Below are 16843 nucleotides of genomic sequence, written 5' to 3'. Positions count from 1 at the left end.
CTTCGCTTTACTCTCGACCGAAGAAGACGAGTACGACCAAGAGAGCTCTGATGACGAACCCGGACCTAAAGACGATTCCAAGCCCAAGACCCCCGAGAAACCAAAGCCCACCCCGAAGACCATCAAGCCACCTCCGATTTTTATCCCCGATGTGACCAACATCTCGGCACTCGTCAAGATGATCACGACTCTTGTAGGCCCGAAGAACAATTTTACCTACAAGACCGTGAATGGCAACAACGTACGTGTCATGATGCCGGACAAAGAGTCCTATACAGCTCTGCGTCTCCAACTTGTGGCCCAAAACAAGAGGCATCGGACTTTCCAGCCGAAAGATGAACGTGCATACAAGGTTGTCATCAAAGGACTCCACCACTCCACCGATCGTGAGGAAATCATTGAAGACCTTCGCAGACAAGGGCACGCTGTTAGAGATCTGCACAATCCCATTGGCAGAAGAACTAAAGAACCGCTGGGAATATTCTTCGCCAACCTGGAGCCTTCCAGCAACAACAAAGACGTCTACCAAGTCAAGCGGATCTGCAGGTCGGTAGTAACCATTGAACCGCCGCAGAAGTTCAACGACGTGCCTCAATGCTTCAGGTGCCAAGGATTCGGTCATACACAGCGTTACTGCTTCCTGGAATACCGATGTGTAAAGTGTGGAGGCCCTCACGAATCGAGGGCATGTGAGAAGAGGGAGGACGACAAAGCGTGCTGCTTCCACTGCCAGGCGGACCATCCTGCGTCTTTCAAGGGATGCCCTGCATACAAAAGGGCCAAAGCACTCGCTGCTCCGAAAACAAGGCCCGTCGCTAATGCTAACAAGGCGCCGCCCGTGGCATCACCAAACGTCACCTCTGGCAGGAGCTACCGAGACGCCCTCAACGGAGTGCACGCAGCACCGCAGAATCCCACAACCCCAGTCCAAACCCAAACAGAAACCCCACACTCCGGTCAGATAGAAGCGATGTTCGCTCGCATGGAAGGAATGATGGAAAGGATGATGGAGCGCATGTTCACCCAGATGACACAGCTGGTGGCCACCATTCTCAACAGCAAGTCATGCAACTAAAGCTCCACCTAGTCGTCTGGAATGCGAACGGCCTGCAGAACAGCAAGGCCATAGTCGAGCACCATCTGAAGACCCACCAGATCGATATCCTACTCGTAGCCGAAACCCACTTCTCCCCCAGATCCCACTTTAATATCAGCGGATATGACCTCATCCATGCAGACCATCCTTCTGGCAGAGCACGCGGTGGAGCAGCCATCCTCATCAGGAGCGGTATTCAATACCTAGAGCTGCCCGCGTTTCAGCAAGACTGGGCACAATGTCCTGTCATCAGGATTGTCAGCCCGCAAGGAGATTTAGACATTGGAGCGGTCTACTTTCCCCCCAGATACCGCATAACAGCATCTCACCTCAGTGAGTTCTTCGAGCATTTTGGGCCCCGCTTCATAGCAGCTGGAGATTATAACGCCAAACATTCTTGGTGGGGATCGCGCGCCAACAACCCCAAAGGGAAAACTCTGTTTGGGTACCTGCAACGCCACCGACTGGACTGCCACTCCACTGGCGAGCCCACTCACTGGCCAACGAATCCCCTCAAGACTCCAGACCTACTGGACTTTGCTGTGTCGAAAGGCATAGGGCATGCGAAGATCAGCTGCACAACAAATGCTGATCTCCTGTCAGACCACTGTGCAATAAACGTGCTAATCAACACGCCAGTCCTCAGGAAAACCCCGCTCAGAAGGCTCACTGGAAAATATACCGACGCCGCCAAGTTCGCGTCCTGGATGCTCTCCACCGTCAATCCGAACCCCATCCTCAACACACCCAGGAACATTGATGAAGCTATCGGGAATCTCACCAGGCAGATGCAAAACGCTGCGGAATTCGCAAGCCCACCGCCACCAAAGACTGCGAGAACACCTAGCAGGGACCTCCACCTCTGGTCCCCGGAAATTGCGGCATTCGTGACTGAGAAGAGGCGTCTCAGGAGAGTTTGGTTCTTGACGCGCAATCCAAGAGACAAAACAGCGCTCAATCACGCCACAAAGGAGTTGAAGGACAAGATCTCCAGCCTACGCCAGGACTCCTTCCTCAGATTCCTCGAGGAACTCTCTCCCGGGGACCCAGACCACAATCTGTGGAACGTCACCCGCCACATTAAACGACCAGCCAAAAAGGTTTCCGCAGTGCGCAAAGCAGATGGATCCTGGTGCCTTTCGGATGCTGAAAGAGCAGAAGCTTTCGCCGAACACCTTTACAACGCCTTCTCTCCGTTCGACTGCTGCACTGCCGAAGAACATGCTGAAACAGCCCGGTTTCTCAATAGCCCAAGCTCTCCCGGTCCCCCGTTGGAACCAGTCGACCCTGAGGAAGTTGCGCAGGAGATTGCTCTACTGAAGAACAACAAATCTCCAGGCCTGGATCGTATAGATGCGGCGGCCCTAAAAATGCTCCCATCCCGCTGCACACAAATGCTGGCCAGCATTTACAACAGCTGCTTCCGGCTAGGGTACTTCCCGGAAGAGTGGAAAAGAGCAGAGGTTATTGTCCTCCTCAAGCCTGGTAAGCCTGAAGCCAATCTCGCCTCCTATCGTCCGATTAGTTTGCTGGCAATCCTCTCCAAAATACTCGAAAGAGTATTTTTGCGCAGAGTATTGCCAGTACTGGATGAGGCTGGTTTGATCCCCGATCACCAGTTTGGCTTCAGGCGCTCCCACGGAACACCAGAGCAATGCCACCGGCTAGTCGAACGGATCCTCGAGGCATTCGAGCAAAAGAAATACTGCTGCGCTGTAATGCTCGACGTGAAGCAGGCATTCGACAGAGTTTGGCATCCTGGACTCCTCCATAAACTCAAATCCTACCTCCCAAGCCCCCATTTTACCCTCCTCAAATCCTACACTGAGGGAAGAGCATTCCAAGTCAGATGCGGAAGTGCAATAAGCCTACCCAGACTGATCAGAGCTGGAGTTCCGCAAGGCAGTGTGCTCGGACCAATACTGTACACCCTTTACACCGCAGACCTTCCCATAATCCCCTCCAGGAACCTAACTATAGCGACTTATGCAGATGACACGGCTTTCCTCGCCTCCTCATCCGACCCACGAGAAGCCTCCGAAACAATCCAAAGGCAAATGGACGCGCTACATCCCTGGCTCAGCAGGTGGAACATCGTAGTGAACGCGGAAAAATCTACCCAAACAACATTTGCACTAAGGAGAGGAGACTGCCCACCGGTCACGCTAAACGGAGTCATCATTCCCAACGCACCCGCACCCAAGTACCTAGGACTTACCCTGGACCGCAGGCTCACTTGGCGTCCCCACATCGTCAGCAAACGCATACAGGCCGATGCGCGTCTGAGGCAGATGCATTGGCTTATTGGGAGAGGGTCCAAGCTAAGGCAGAACCACAAAATCCTGGTGTACAAGGCAATTCTCAAGCCCATCTGGACCTACGGGATACAGCTATGGGGCACGGCAAGCCACACGAATCGCCTGCGTATACAGCGGTTCCAGAATAGGTGCTTGAGAATTGCCTGTAATGCGCATCCCTACCACGAGAATGTCGCCATACATAGGGAACTTGGAATCCCACAAGTCGCTGATGAAATCTCCAGGCTCAGCGAGAGATACCTGAAAAGGCTCGAAAACCACCCTAACCACCTCGCCACCAACCTGTTAGACAATAGCCAAACAAGCAGACGTCTCATGAGGAGACACCCTCTCGATCTTCCACAACAATAGACAACACATATAAAACCCGCCACAAATACATGTACAATAGTATCCCTTAAGCTAATGTTCCCCCGCAAAACCATTTAATTATTGTCCACTAGGACAGATTTTAAATAAATAAACGCACGCTAAAGAAAAAAAAAAAACTAAATTGATGACGAGGTGTTTGGCAACTTGACACAATTCATTAGAGTCTGTATATTAATTATATGATAGGGACAATATCATATGCGTCACTAAATTGATGACGAGGTGTTTGGCAACTTGATACAATTCTTTAAAGTCTTTATATCAAAAATTATATAATAAGGACAATATCATATGCGTCACTAAATTGATGACGAGGTGTTTGGCAACTTGACACAATCCATTAAAGTCTTTATATTAATTATATGATAGGGACAATATCATATGCGTCACTAAATTGATGACGAGGTGTTTGGCAACTTGATACAATTCTTTAAAGTCTATATATCAAAAATTATATGATAGGGACAATATCATATGCGTCACTAAATTGATGACGAGGTGTTTGGCAACTTGACACAATTCATTAAAGTCTGTATATTAATTATATGATAGGGACAATATCATATGCGTCACTAAATTGATGACGAGGTGTTTGGCAACTTGATACAATTCTTTAAAGTCTTTATATCAAAAATTATATGATAAGGACAATATCATATGCGTCACTAAATTGATGACGAGGTGTTTGGCAACTTGACACAATCCATTAAAGTCTTTATATTAATTATATGATAGGGACAATATCATATGCGTCACTAAATTGATGACGAGGTGTTTGGCAACTTGATACAATTCTTTAAAGTCTTTATATCAAAAATTATATGATAAGGACAATATCATATGCGTCACTAAATTGATGACGAGGTGTTTGGCAACTTGACACAATTCATTAAAGTCTTTATATTAATTATATGATAGGGACAATATCATATGCGTCACTAAATTGATGACGAGGTGTTTGGCAACTTGACACAATCCATTAAAGTCTTTATATTAATTATATGATAGGGACAATATCATATGCGTCACTAAATTGATGACGAGGTGTTTGGCAACTTGATTCAATTCTTTAAAGTCTTTATATCAAAAATTATATGATAAGGACAATATCATATGCGTCACTAAATTGATGACGAGGTGTTTGGCAACTTGACACAATTCATTAAAGTCTGTATATTAATTATATGATAGGGACAATATCATATGCGTCACTAAATTGATGACGAGGTGTTTGGCAACTTGATACAATTCTTTAAAGTCTTTATATCAAAAATTATATGATAGGGACAATATCATATGCGTCACTAAATTGATGACGAGGTGTTTGGCAACTTGACACAATTCATTAAAGTCTTTATATTAATTATATGATAGGGACAATATCATATGCGTCACTAAATTGATGACGAGGTGTTTGGCAACTTGACACAATCCATTAAAGTCTTTATATTAATTATATGATAGGGACAATATCATATGCGTCACTAAATTGATGACGAGGTGTTTGGCTACAGGAAAAAATCATTTATTTATCGAATCATCAAGCAAAGGATAAGCTTCAGTGGATCGCAGTATGGCAGCTGCTCAACCACTTACAACACCTTGCCTGTTACAAAAGTCGTTTACAATTGATTCTAGGCTTTGTCATTGTATTAAATAATGCTTTTATATGTAACTAGCGCGGCATCAGGTGATCGAAGATCCTCCTAATTTACTATGTTACAAATTACATTGGCATCACATCCATTGTCGTTTATAAAATAAATTATAAACTTTAAATGGTTTAGAAGCCATACAATGCAAATTGCCCCTTATTTATCATTGCAGTCCAGCACGGATACGACCTTAGAGGCGTTCAGGCATAATCCAACGGACGTAGCGTCATACCACTGTTCGCTCGAACAAGTATTGTGCCATTGGTCCGTACCTGCGGTTCCTCTCGTACTACGCAGGAATGCTGTCGCAACAACGTTTTGTCATTAGTAGGGTAAAACTAACCTGTCTCACGACGGTCTAAACCCAGCTCACGTTCCCTTGCATGGGTGAACAATCCAACGCTTGGTGAATTTTGCTTCACAATGATAGGAAGAGCCGACATCGAAGGATCAAAAAGCGACGTCGCTATGAACGCTTGGCCGCCACAAGCCAGTTATCCCTATGGTAACTTTTCTGACACCTCTTGTTAAAAACTCTTTAAACCAAAAGGATCGATAGGCCGAGCTTTTGCTGTCCCTGTGTGTACTGAACACCGAGATCAAGTCAGCATTTGCCCTTTTGCTCTATGTGTGGTTTCTGTCCGCACTGAGCTGGCCTTGGGACACCTCCGTTATTATTTGAGAGATGTACCGCCCCAGTCAAACTCCCTACCTGGCAATGTCCTTGAATTGGATCATACCTGAGTAATTGGAGTTATACCAAATTTTCAAATCAAAAATACATAAATGCATCGTTTTATTAAAGAATTTGTTTGCGATTATATAACAAACTCGTGATACTTTGATCAAGAAGCTTGCATCAAAACCCAATACCATAAGATATAATAAATATATCCGTATAATGGCTAGGAAATGATACACGTTCCATTTAATCAAGTAAGTAAGGAAACAATAAGAGTAGTGGTATTTCATTGACGATACCAAACCGAGGTCTAATATCTCCCACTTATTCTACACCTCTTATGTCTCCTTACACTGCCAGATTAGAGTCAAGCTCAAAAGGGTCTTCTTTCCCCGCTAATTATTCCAAGCCCGTTCCCTTGGCTGTGGTTTCGCTAGATAGTAGATAGGGACAGTAGGAATCTCGTTAATCCATTCATGCGCGTCACTAATTAGATGACGAGGCATTTGGCTATTTTTTTTTTTTTTTTTTTTTTTTGATCGCGGAGGTATGGAAATCTATCGAAAGATACTAGGTCTGTCAACACTTCAGTTTCCTAGCATGCACGATTCATTGCTCTATCTGAACCGAAGTTCCGCAACGCCTACGTACTAAAACCATCCTCATAGCCAATTTATATATTACCATTATTTGCGATGTTTATGCCTTTATTGATGTTATGCCAAGACAGCAAGCAAATGTTTTGAACCAAACGTTTTAGCTAAGTCCAATCTCGGGAAAACCCGCTCAGGTACATGAACTGTTTAAAACAACCGAGACTGCCTCTCATAACCTGGACGCTAATGATATGACTATCATATTTGCTGAGGAGACCCTTCGCTATCAATCAAACCTTAAGAGAGTCATAGTTACTCCCGCCGTTGACCCGCGCTTACTTGAATTTCTTCACTTTGACATTCAGAGCACTGGGCAGAAATCACATTGTGTCAACACCCGCTAGGGCCATCACAATGCTTTGTTTTAATTAGACAGTCGGATTCCCCAAGTCCGTGCCAGTTCTGAATTGATTGTTAATTGATAATCGTTATAATTGATAAGAACTAATTGGTTTAACCCAAATAGTATTCTTAAAAATTTTAGCAAGAAAGTTCCACAATTGGCTACGTAACTAAACTATCCGGGGAACAAGTAACTAACATAAATGCTAGAAACTCTATTTACCCAGAACGAGCACATAAACCATGTTATTGTTTCCCAATCAAGCCCGACTATCTCAATCTTCAGAGCCAATCCTTATCCCGAAGTTACGGATCTAATTTGCCGACTTCCCTTACCTACATTATTCTATCGACTAGAGACTCTTCACCTTGGAGACCAGCTGCGGATATTGGTACGGCCTGTTGAGAAGTTTGCGTGTCCCCACCATAAATTTTCAAGGTCCGAGGAGAAAATATCGACACAACAGTATATGTCATGCTCTTCTAGCCCATCTACCATATCTCTCTGCGAAAGACTTCCATGGTAGTACGGCTATAAAACAGAAAAGAAAACTCTTCCGATATCTCTCGACGGCTTCTTTATGGTCGTTCCTGTTGCCAGGATGAGCACGAGGCCCATATTTAATAACAAACGGATACTCAACAGGTTACGGAATTGGAACCGTATTCCCTTTCGTTCAAAATTATTCAAGTGTATTATATTCGCTTTGTTTATATAGTTAGGCATTTTTGTTTTACTTGAAAATTTTCGGCTTTCGCCTTGAACTTAGGACCGACTAACTCGTGATCAACCACTGTTCACACGAAACCCTTCTCCACTTCAGTCCTCCAAGGTCTCATTCGATTATTTGCTACTACCACCAAGATCTGTACCAATGGCAGCTCCATGCAGGCTTACGCCAAACACTTCTACGCATACCATTGTACCTTCCTACTCACTAAAGTTTCAAAATTTATATCACAAGTAATATAAATCATCTACTTTAGCGGTAATGTATAGGTATACAACTTAAGCGCCATCCATTTTAAGGGCTAGTTGCTTCGGCAGGTGAGTTGTTACACACTCCTTAGCGGATTTCGACTTCCATGATCACCGTCCTGCTGTTTTAAGCAACCAACGCCTTTCATGGTATCTGCATGAGTTGTTAATTTGGGCACCGTAACATTACGTTTGGTTCATCCCACAGCGCCAGTTCTGCTTACCAAAAGTGGCCCACTGGGCACATTATATCATAACCTTGAACTTCATATCAAGAAAGTTAAGGTTCTTACCCATTTAAAGTTTGAGAATAGGTTAAGATCGTTTCGACCCTAAGGCCTCTAATCATTCGCTTTACCAGATAAGATTATTTTATATAATATTAAAATGCACCAGCTATCCTGAGGGAAACTTCGGAAGGAACCAGCTACTAGATGGTTCGATTGGTCTTTCGCCCCTATACTCAATTCTGACAATCGATTTGCACGTCAGAACTGTTTCGGTCTTCCATCAGGGTTTCCCCTGACTTCAACCTGATCAAGTATAGTTCACCATCTTTCGGGTCACAGCATATATGCTCAAGGTACGTTCCAGTTAGAGGCATAAATAATATAAATATACATTATACATAACTATATAGAACGCCCCGGGATTGTGTTAATTAGCTATAAATAGCTAAAAAACTAATCCCATTATTAGTCAAGTTAATTACGCTATTAGGTTTACATCCCAATAACTTGCACATATGTTAGACTCCTTGGTCCGTGTTTCAAGACGGGTCCCGAAGGTATCCTGAATCTTTCGCATTGTTAATCATACAAGAGCATATAATAAACACAAAAATCAATGATAATTATGCCATTATATAATTCCGAAAATTAACGCTCTGTAATAATATAAATCTATCAGCACTTTATCAAATTAATAACATTTATTCTGTGTTAAAATGCAAGCAATTTAATTGGAATAAACTATAAGTTATATTTTATGATAAATTTGGGATATGCTAATAGATTACAATGTCCTTATATGGAAAAAATGCACATTATTCTTAATAATATTATTTAAATATTACAATTTTAATGATGAATTTTCCATAACGGATATTCAGGTTCATCGGGCTTAACCTCTAAGCAGTTTCACGTACTGTTTAACTCTCTATTCAGAGTTCTTTTCAACTTTCCCTCACGGTACTTGTTTACTATCGGTCTCATGGTTATATTTAGTTTTAGATGGAGTTTACCACCCACTTAGTGCTGCACTATCAAGCAACACGACTCTTTGGAAACATCATCTAGCAATCATTAACGTTATACGGGCCTGGCACCCTCTATGGGTAAATGGCCTCATTTAAGAAGGACTTAAATCATTAATTTCTCATACTAGAATATTGACGCTCCATACACTGCATCTCACATTTGCCATATAGACAAAGTGACTTAGTGCTGAACTGTTTTCTTTTCGCTCGCCGCTACTAAGAAAATCCTTGTTAGTTTCTTTTCCTCCCCTAATTAATATGCTTAAATTCAGGGGGTAGTCCCATATGAGTTGAGGTTGTATATATAACTATATTTTGCCATAAATTCTTTATATATAAATGATAAAACAATCAATTAAATTCGTTATAAATAGTTCCAATAGTTCTTGTAAGCAAAGTCATTTTTATCCATTTAACGAACCAACGAAGAATAATAACAAAACCAAGATTTTTCTTTTTCCGAATCATTAATAAGAGACAATTCTAGATGAAAAATATTTCAATTTTTTATGCTAGACATTTCTCAGTATTATTTGATTGAAAAAGAAAATATTTCTCTTCGTTTTTCACATTCAAATGTGAGATAATGTTTTTCATTTCTTTTTTAATATTATGAATAAAATCATTATTTAATCCAATAATATACCATATGCTTATAAAAAATTTATAAACAACTTAATTAGCATAGTCTTACAACCCTCAACCATATGTAGTCCAAGCAGCACTATAAAATTAATTAAAGTACATAACAGCATGGACTGCGATATGCGTTCAAAATGTCGATGTTCATGTGTCCTGCAGTTCACACGATGACGCACAGTTTGCTGCGTTCTTCATCGACCCATGAGCCGAGTGATCCACCGCTTAGAGTTTTATAATTCAATTTTATATAATGTCAATATTGTTTTTATTGAAAGAAATTAAAAATACACCATTTTACTGGCATATATCAATTCCTTCAATAAATTTATTTTTATACCTAAAATAAATGTTGCGAAATGTCTTAGTTTCATATAAGCATTATGTATCATAATAATCTGGTTATGGTTTGCTATTTTGGGTGACACATACTGCAAAATTTATATAAAACATTAACCTGATGGATGACAGGTACAAACATTGTATATTTTAGGTTGTTGCATTAGCCAACGTATGCTCATAACATAGATGAACAATACATATTCGCAACGCGTGTATATTATGGTCCATATACACACACACTTATTTTGATTACCACACATTCAAAATTATTTTTATTTTAATTCGACTTCTACTTTCGAATTTAGTTTAGTTTCTTCGATTTCCATTTTCGAGAATTTGTTTTTATAGGAAACGCCGTTGTTGTAGTAAGTACTGCCACAAATACGCACAGCAACATTAATAATGTTAAAGTCTTTTTATGAGGTTGCCAAGCCCCACATATAAAATAAAAGCCATCTTCATTTTATTTTGACTTTAACTTTTGATTCCGTGGAATCATTTTGTAATATTTTTATTTTGGTAAATTGTATTTATTTGTATTATAACAAATATTTATTAACGATAAGGATATTATACAATAATGATCCTTCCGCAGGTTCACCTACGGAAACCTTGTTACGACTTTTACTTCCTCTAAATAATCAAGTTCGGTCAACTTTTGCGAAACAACCGTAACACGCAAGGCGTCACAGTGATCACGTCCGGAGACCTCACTAAATAATTCAATCGGTAGTAGCGACGGGCGGTGTGTACAAAGGGCAGGGACGTAATCAATGCGAGTTAATGACTCACACTTACTGGGAATTCCAAGTTCATGTGAACAGTTTCAGTTCACAATCCCAAGCATGAAAGTGGTTCAGCGGTTTACCCGGACCTCTCGGTCTAGGAAATACACGTTGATACTTTCATTGTAGCGCGCGTGCAGCCCAGGACATCTAAGGGCATCACAGACCTGTTATTGCTCAATCTCATTATTGCTAGACGCAATTTGTCCATTTAAGAAGCTAGTGTCCTTATAATGGGACAAACCAACAGGTACGGCTCCACTTACATAAACACATTCAAACACAATAAACATTTTACTGCCACCATGAATGAAGGCTAACATAAGCTTCAGCACCATAATCCTGAAGATATCTATTTAATATATTTGAGTCTCGTTCGTTATCGGAATTAACCAGACAAATCACTCCACGAACTAAGAACGGCCATGCACCACCACCATAGATTCGAGAAAGAGCTATCAATCTGTCTTACACACTTATGTTCGGACCTGGTAAGTTTTCCCGTGTTGAGTCAAATTAAGCCGCAGGCTCCACTCCTGGTGGTGCCCTTCCGTCAATTCCTTTAAGTTTCAGCTTTGCAACCATACTTCCCCCGGAGCCCAAAAGCTTTGGTTTCCCGGGAAGCGACTGAGAGAGCCATAAAAGTAGCTACACCCAATTGCTAGCTGGCATCGTTTATGGTTAGAACTAGGGCGGTATCTGATCGCCTTCGAACCTCTAACTTTCGTTCTTGATTAATGAAAACATCTTTGGCAAATGCTTTCGCTTAAGTTAGTCTTACGACGGTCCAAGAATTTCACCTCTCGCGTCGTAATACTAATGCCCCAAACTGCTTCTATTAATCATTACCTCTTGATCTGAAAACCAATGAAAGCAGAACAGAGGTCTTATTTCATTATCCCATGCACAGAATATTCAGGCATTTGAAGCCTGCTTTAAGCACTCTAATTTGTTCAAAGTAATAGTACCGGCCCACAATAACACTCGTTTAAGAGCACTAGTGCAGGTTTTTAAATAGGAGGAACATATGAAAAATACAAGTATTTAATCACATATAAGAACTCCACCGGTAATACGCTTACATACATAAAGGTATAGTACTAACCACAATTGTAAGTTGTACTACCCGTATGAAGCACAAGTTCAACTACGAACGTTTAACCGCAACAACTTTAATATACGCTATTGGAGCTGGAATTACCGCGGCTGCTGGCACCAGACTTGCCCTCCAATTGGTCCTTGTTAAAGGATTTAAAGTGTACTCATTCCAATTACAGGGCCTCGGATATGAGTCCTGTATTGTTATTTTTCGTCACTACCTCCCGAGCTGGGAGTGGGTAATTTACGCGCCTGCTGCCTTCCTTAGATGTGGTAGCCGTTTCTCAGGCTCCCTCTCCGGAATCGAACCCTGATTCCCCGTTACCCGTTGCAACCATGGTAGTCCTAGATACTACCATCAAAAGTTGATAGGGCAGACATTTGAAAGATCTGTCGTCGGTACAAGACCATACGATCTGCATGTTATCTAGAGTTCAACCAATATAACGATCTTGCGATCGCTTGGTTTTAGCCTAATAAAAGCACATGTCCCATAAGGTTCATGTTTTAATTGCATGTATTAGCTCTAGAATTACCACAGTTATCCAAGTAACTGTTAACGATCTAAGGAACCATAACTGATATAATGAGCCTTTTGCGGTTTCACTTTTAATTCGTGTGTACTTAGACATGCATGGCTTAATCTTTGAGACAAGCATATAACTACTGGCAGGATCAACCAGAATAATGTTTTTCCTTCATATTCCATTCATATTTTTTGAATCGAAATAAGCAATATAATAGATATATAGATTTTTCACTTTATATAATTCCATGATTTTTATTATATTGAATAAAATTCAATATTTCGCCTTTGGGTAAAATTTTAAATATATAAATATAAGTAAAAAATCTATTCGATTACGGCCATTTTTATATAGCATTCGTAATCCATATTTTCATTTTTAATTTATACTTGTTTTACCAATATAACAAGAATTTCATATAATTATTGTAATATATATGTTTCTATAATTTTATCTTTTTATATATACATATTTCATTATAAAATATCATTTTATTTCCAACATACATAATTATTGTATCCACACATGTACAATTTTTGTTTAACCAATATAAATATTAAGTTAAATCATTTGCATTTTGAAGATAAATTTAAAATTTATCTCTTTTCATATATCTCTCTGGTAATATATAACATAAAACCAAGCGCATATGATAATATTTCCACATTTAATATATAATTTTATATTTCTTTCATAAGAATCCATATTTGTATTATACCGTAACGATATAATAATCCAACTATACGGCAGGTAATAAATTAATATTTGCCTGCCTCCAAAAATTAACGATAATATATGGAAACGATTTGTTATTCTATATATAATAGAAACTTGACTTTTGTTTCAACGATATTATCTAAAAAGCGTATATTCCTATTATCCGCGGAGCCAAGTCCCGTGTTCTATAGAACTGAGAAACAAATTTGTACGGATAATAATATACTTTATTTTATGTAACCAATATAAACATAATCCGAAATAAATATTTCGAATAATGCGGGAGGTCGGCAACCACTGCCTACCTATAGTAGTTTTTGAACCCGCTGTCCTCAAAGCGGGTATTTTCAATTCCGTTTGCCACCCAACATACGGTCTATTCTCTTATATATTAAGAGATTATAGGAACATTTCATTTTTTTTCCATTATTCATATATAATATGATTATTTTTTTTTTTATACATATAATAAATATTAATTTTTATATGTTTATTATTTAATTTACTCATATAATTGCCAAATTCATATGAATACATAAGTTTTGAACAATATGAGAGGTCGGCAACCACTGCCTACCTATAGTAGTTTTTGAACCCTCTGTCGTAATTCCGGTCGTTTACACTACTATACCCTCTCACTATAATGGCTTTTCTCTATAATACTAAGAGAATATGGGAATATCTCAGCATTTTTCCCATATACATATAATAATTAACCATTTTCATATGTATATTATTTAATTTAATCATATAATTGCCAAAATCATATGAATACATAAGTTTTGAACAATATGAGAGGTCGGCAACCACTGCCTACCTATAGTAGTTTTTGAACCCTCTGTCGTAATTCCGGTCGTTTACACTACTATACCCTCTCACTATAATGGATTTCTCTATAATACTAAGAGAATGTGGGAATATTTCAGCATTTTTTCCCTTATACATATAATAATTAATCATTTTCATATGTATATTATTTAATTTACTCATACAATTGCCAAAATCATATGAATACATAAGTTTTGAACAATATGAGAGGTCGGCAACCACTGCCTACCTATAGTAGTTTTTGAACCCTCTGTCGTAATTCCGGTCGTTTACACTACTATACCCTCTCACTTAAATGGCTTTTCTCTATAATACTAAGAGAATATGGGAATATCTCAGCATTTTTCCCATATACATATAATAATTAACCATTTTCATATGTATATTATTTAATTTAATCATATAATTGCCAAAATCATATGAATACATAAGTTTTTGAACAATATGAGAGGTCGGCAACCACTGCCTACCTATAGTAGTTTTTGAACCCTCTGTCGTAATTCCGGTCGTTTACACTACTATACCCTCTCACTATAATGGATTTTCTCTATAATACTAAGAGAATGTGGGAATATTTCAGCATTTTTCCCTTATACATATAATAATTAATCATTTTCATATGTATATTATTTAATTTACTCATACAATTGCCAAAATCATATGAATACATAAGTTTTGAACAATATGAGAGGTCGGCAACCACTGCCTACCTATAGTAGTTTTTGAACCCTCTGTCGTAATTCCGGTGGTTTACACTACTATACCCTCTCACTAAATGGCTTTCTCTATAATACTAAGAGAATATGGGAATATCTCTGCATTTTTTCCCATATACATATAATAATTAATCATTTCGTATGTATATTATTTAATTTACTCATACAATTGCCAAAATCATATGAATACATAAGTTTTGAACAATATGAGAGGTCGGCAACCACTGCCTACCTATAGTAGTTTTTGAACCCTCTGTCGTAATTCCGGTCGTTACACTACTATACCCTCTCACTTAAATGGCTTTTCTCTATAATACTAAGAGAATATGGGAATATCTCTGCATTTTTTCCCATATACATATAATAATTAACCATTTTCATATGTATATTATTTAATTTAATCAATAATGCCAAAATCATATGAATACATAAGTTTTGAACAATATGAGAGGTCGGCAACCACTGCCTACCTATAGTAGTTTTTGAACCCTCTGTCGTAATTCCGGTCGTTTACACTACTATACCCTCTCACTATAATGGATTTTCTCTATAATACTAAGAGAATGTGGGAATATTTCAGCATTTTTTCCCTTATACATATAATAATTAATCATTTTCATATGTATATTATTTAATTTACTCATATAATTGCCAAATTCATATGAATACATAAGTTTGAACAATATGAGAGGTCGGCAACCACTGCCTACCTATAGTAGTTTTTGAACCCTCTGTCGTAATTCCGGTCGTTTACACTACTATACCCTCTCACTATAATGGATTTTCTCTATAATACTAAGAGAATGTGGGAATATTTCAGCATTTTTTCCCTTATACATATAATAATTAATCATTTTCATATGTATATTATTTAATTTACTCATACAATTGCCAAAATCATATGAATACATAAGTTGAACAATATGAGAGGTCGGCAACCACTGCCTACCTATAGTAGTTTTTTGAAACCCTCTGTCGTAATTCCGGTCGTTTACACTACTATACCCTCTCACTTAAATGGCTTTTCTCTATAATACTAAGAGAATATGGAATATCTTAGCATTTTTTTCCCATATACAATATAATAATTAACCATTTTCATATGTATATTTTTTAATTTACTCATATAATTGCCAAAATCATATAAATACATAATTTGAACAATATCAGAGGTCGGCAACGGTCTTTCCTCTATAATACTAAGATAATATGGAATATTTCATCATTTTTTTCCCTTATACATATAATAATTAATCATTTTCATATGTATATTTATTTAATTTACTCGTATAATTGTCAAAATCCTATGAACACATAAGAAATACAATATGAGAGGTCGGCGCAACCATAATATAGTAGTTGATGACGAGTGTTTGGCAACTTGACACAATCCATTAAAGTCTTTATATTAATTATATGAAAGGGACAATATCATATGCGTCACTAAATTGATGACGAGGTGTTTGGCAACTTGATACAATTCTTTAAAGTCTTTATATCAAAAATTATATGATAGGGACAATATCATATGCGTCACTAAATTGATGACGAGGTGTTTGGCAACTTGACACAATTCATTAGAGTCTGTAATTAATTATATGATAGGGACAATATCATATGCGTCACTAAATTGATGACGAGGTGTTTGGCAACTTGATACAATTCTTTAAAGTCTTTATATCAAAAATTATATAATAAGGACAATACATATGCGTCACTAAATTGATGACGAGGTGTTTGGCAACTTGACACAATCCATTAAAGTCTTTATATTAATTATATGATAGGGACAATATCATATGCGTCACTAAATTGATGACGAGGTGTTTGGCA

The 16843-nt window shown here is 38.6% G+C and overlaps 2 non-coding genes and 1 pseudogene across 2 annotated transcripts; all 3 read right to left on the bottom strand.

The window, feature by feature from the left end:
• Window positions 1-5318: 5318 nt before the first annotated feature.
• On the bottom strand, window positions 5319-9657 carry LOC116802782 (annotated as a pseudogene).
• A 394-nt stretch (window positions 9658-10051) lies between these two features.
• LOC116802780 lies at window positions 10052-10230 on the bottom strand. Its single transcript, XR_004363131.1, has one exon. It is a non-coding gene; the product is annotated as a 5.8S ribosomal RNA (ribosomal RNA).
• Window positions 10231-10917: 687 nt separating this feature from the next.
• On the bottom strand, window positions 10918-12908 carry LOC116802781. The gene has a single exon (XR_004363132.1). It is a non-coding gene; the product is annotated as a small subunit ribosomal RNA (ribosomal RNA).
• Between the last annotated feature and the right edge of the window lie 3935 nt (window positions 12909-16843).

Source organism: Drosophila sechellia, unplaced genomic scaffold (genome assembly GCF_004382195.2).
Source record: "Drosophila sechellia strain sech25 unplaced genomic scaffold, ASM438219v1 U_219, whole genome shotgun sequence".
NCBI lineage: Eukaryota > Metazoa > Arthropoda > Insecta > Diptera > Drosophilidae > Drosophila > Drosophila sechellia.
Note: the sequence above shows the minus strand (reverse complement) of the source record. Positions and strands in the feature narration are given on the sequence as shown.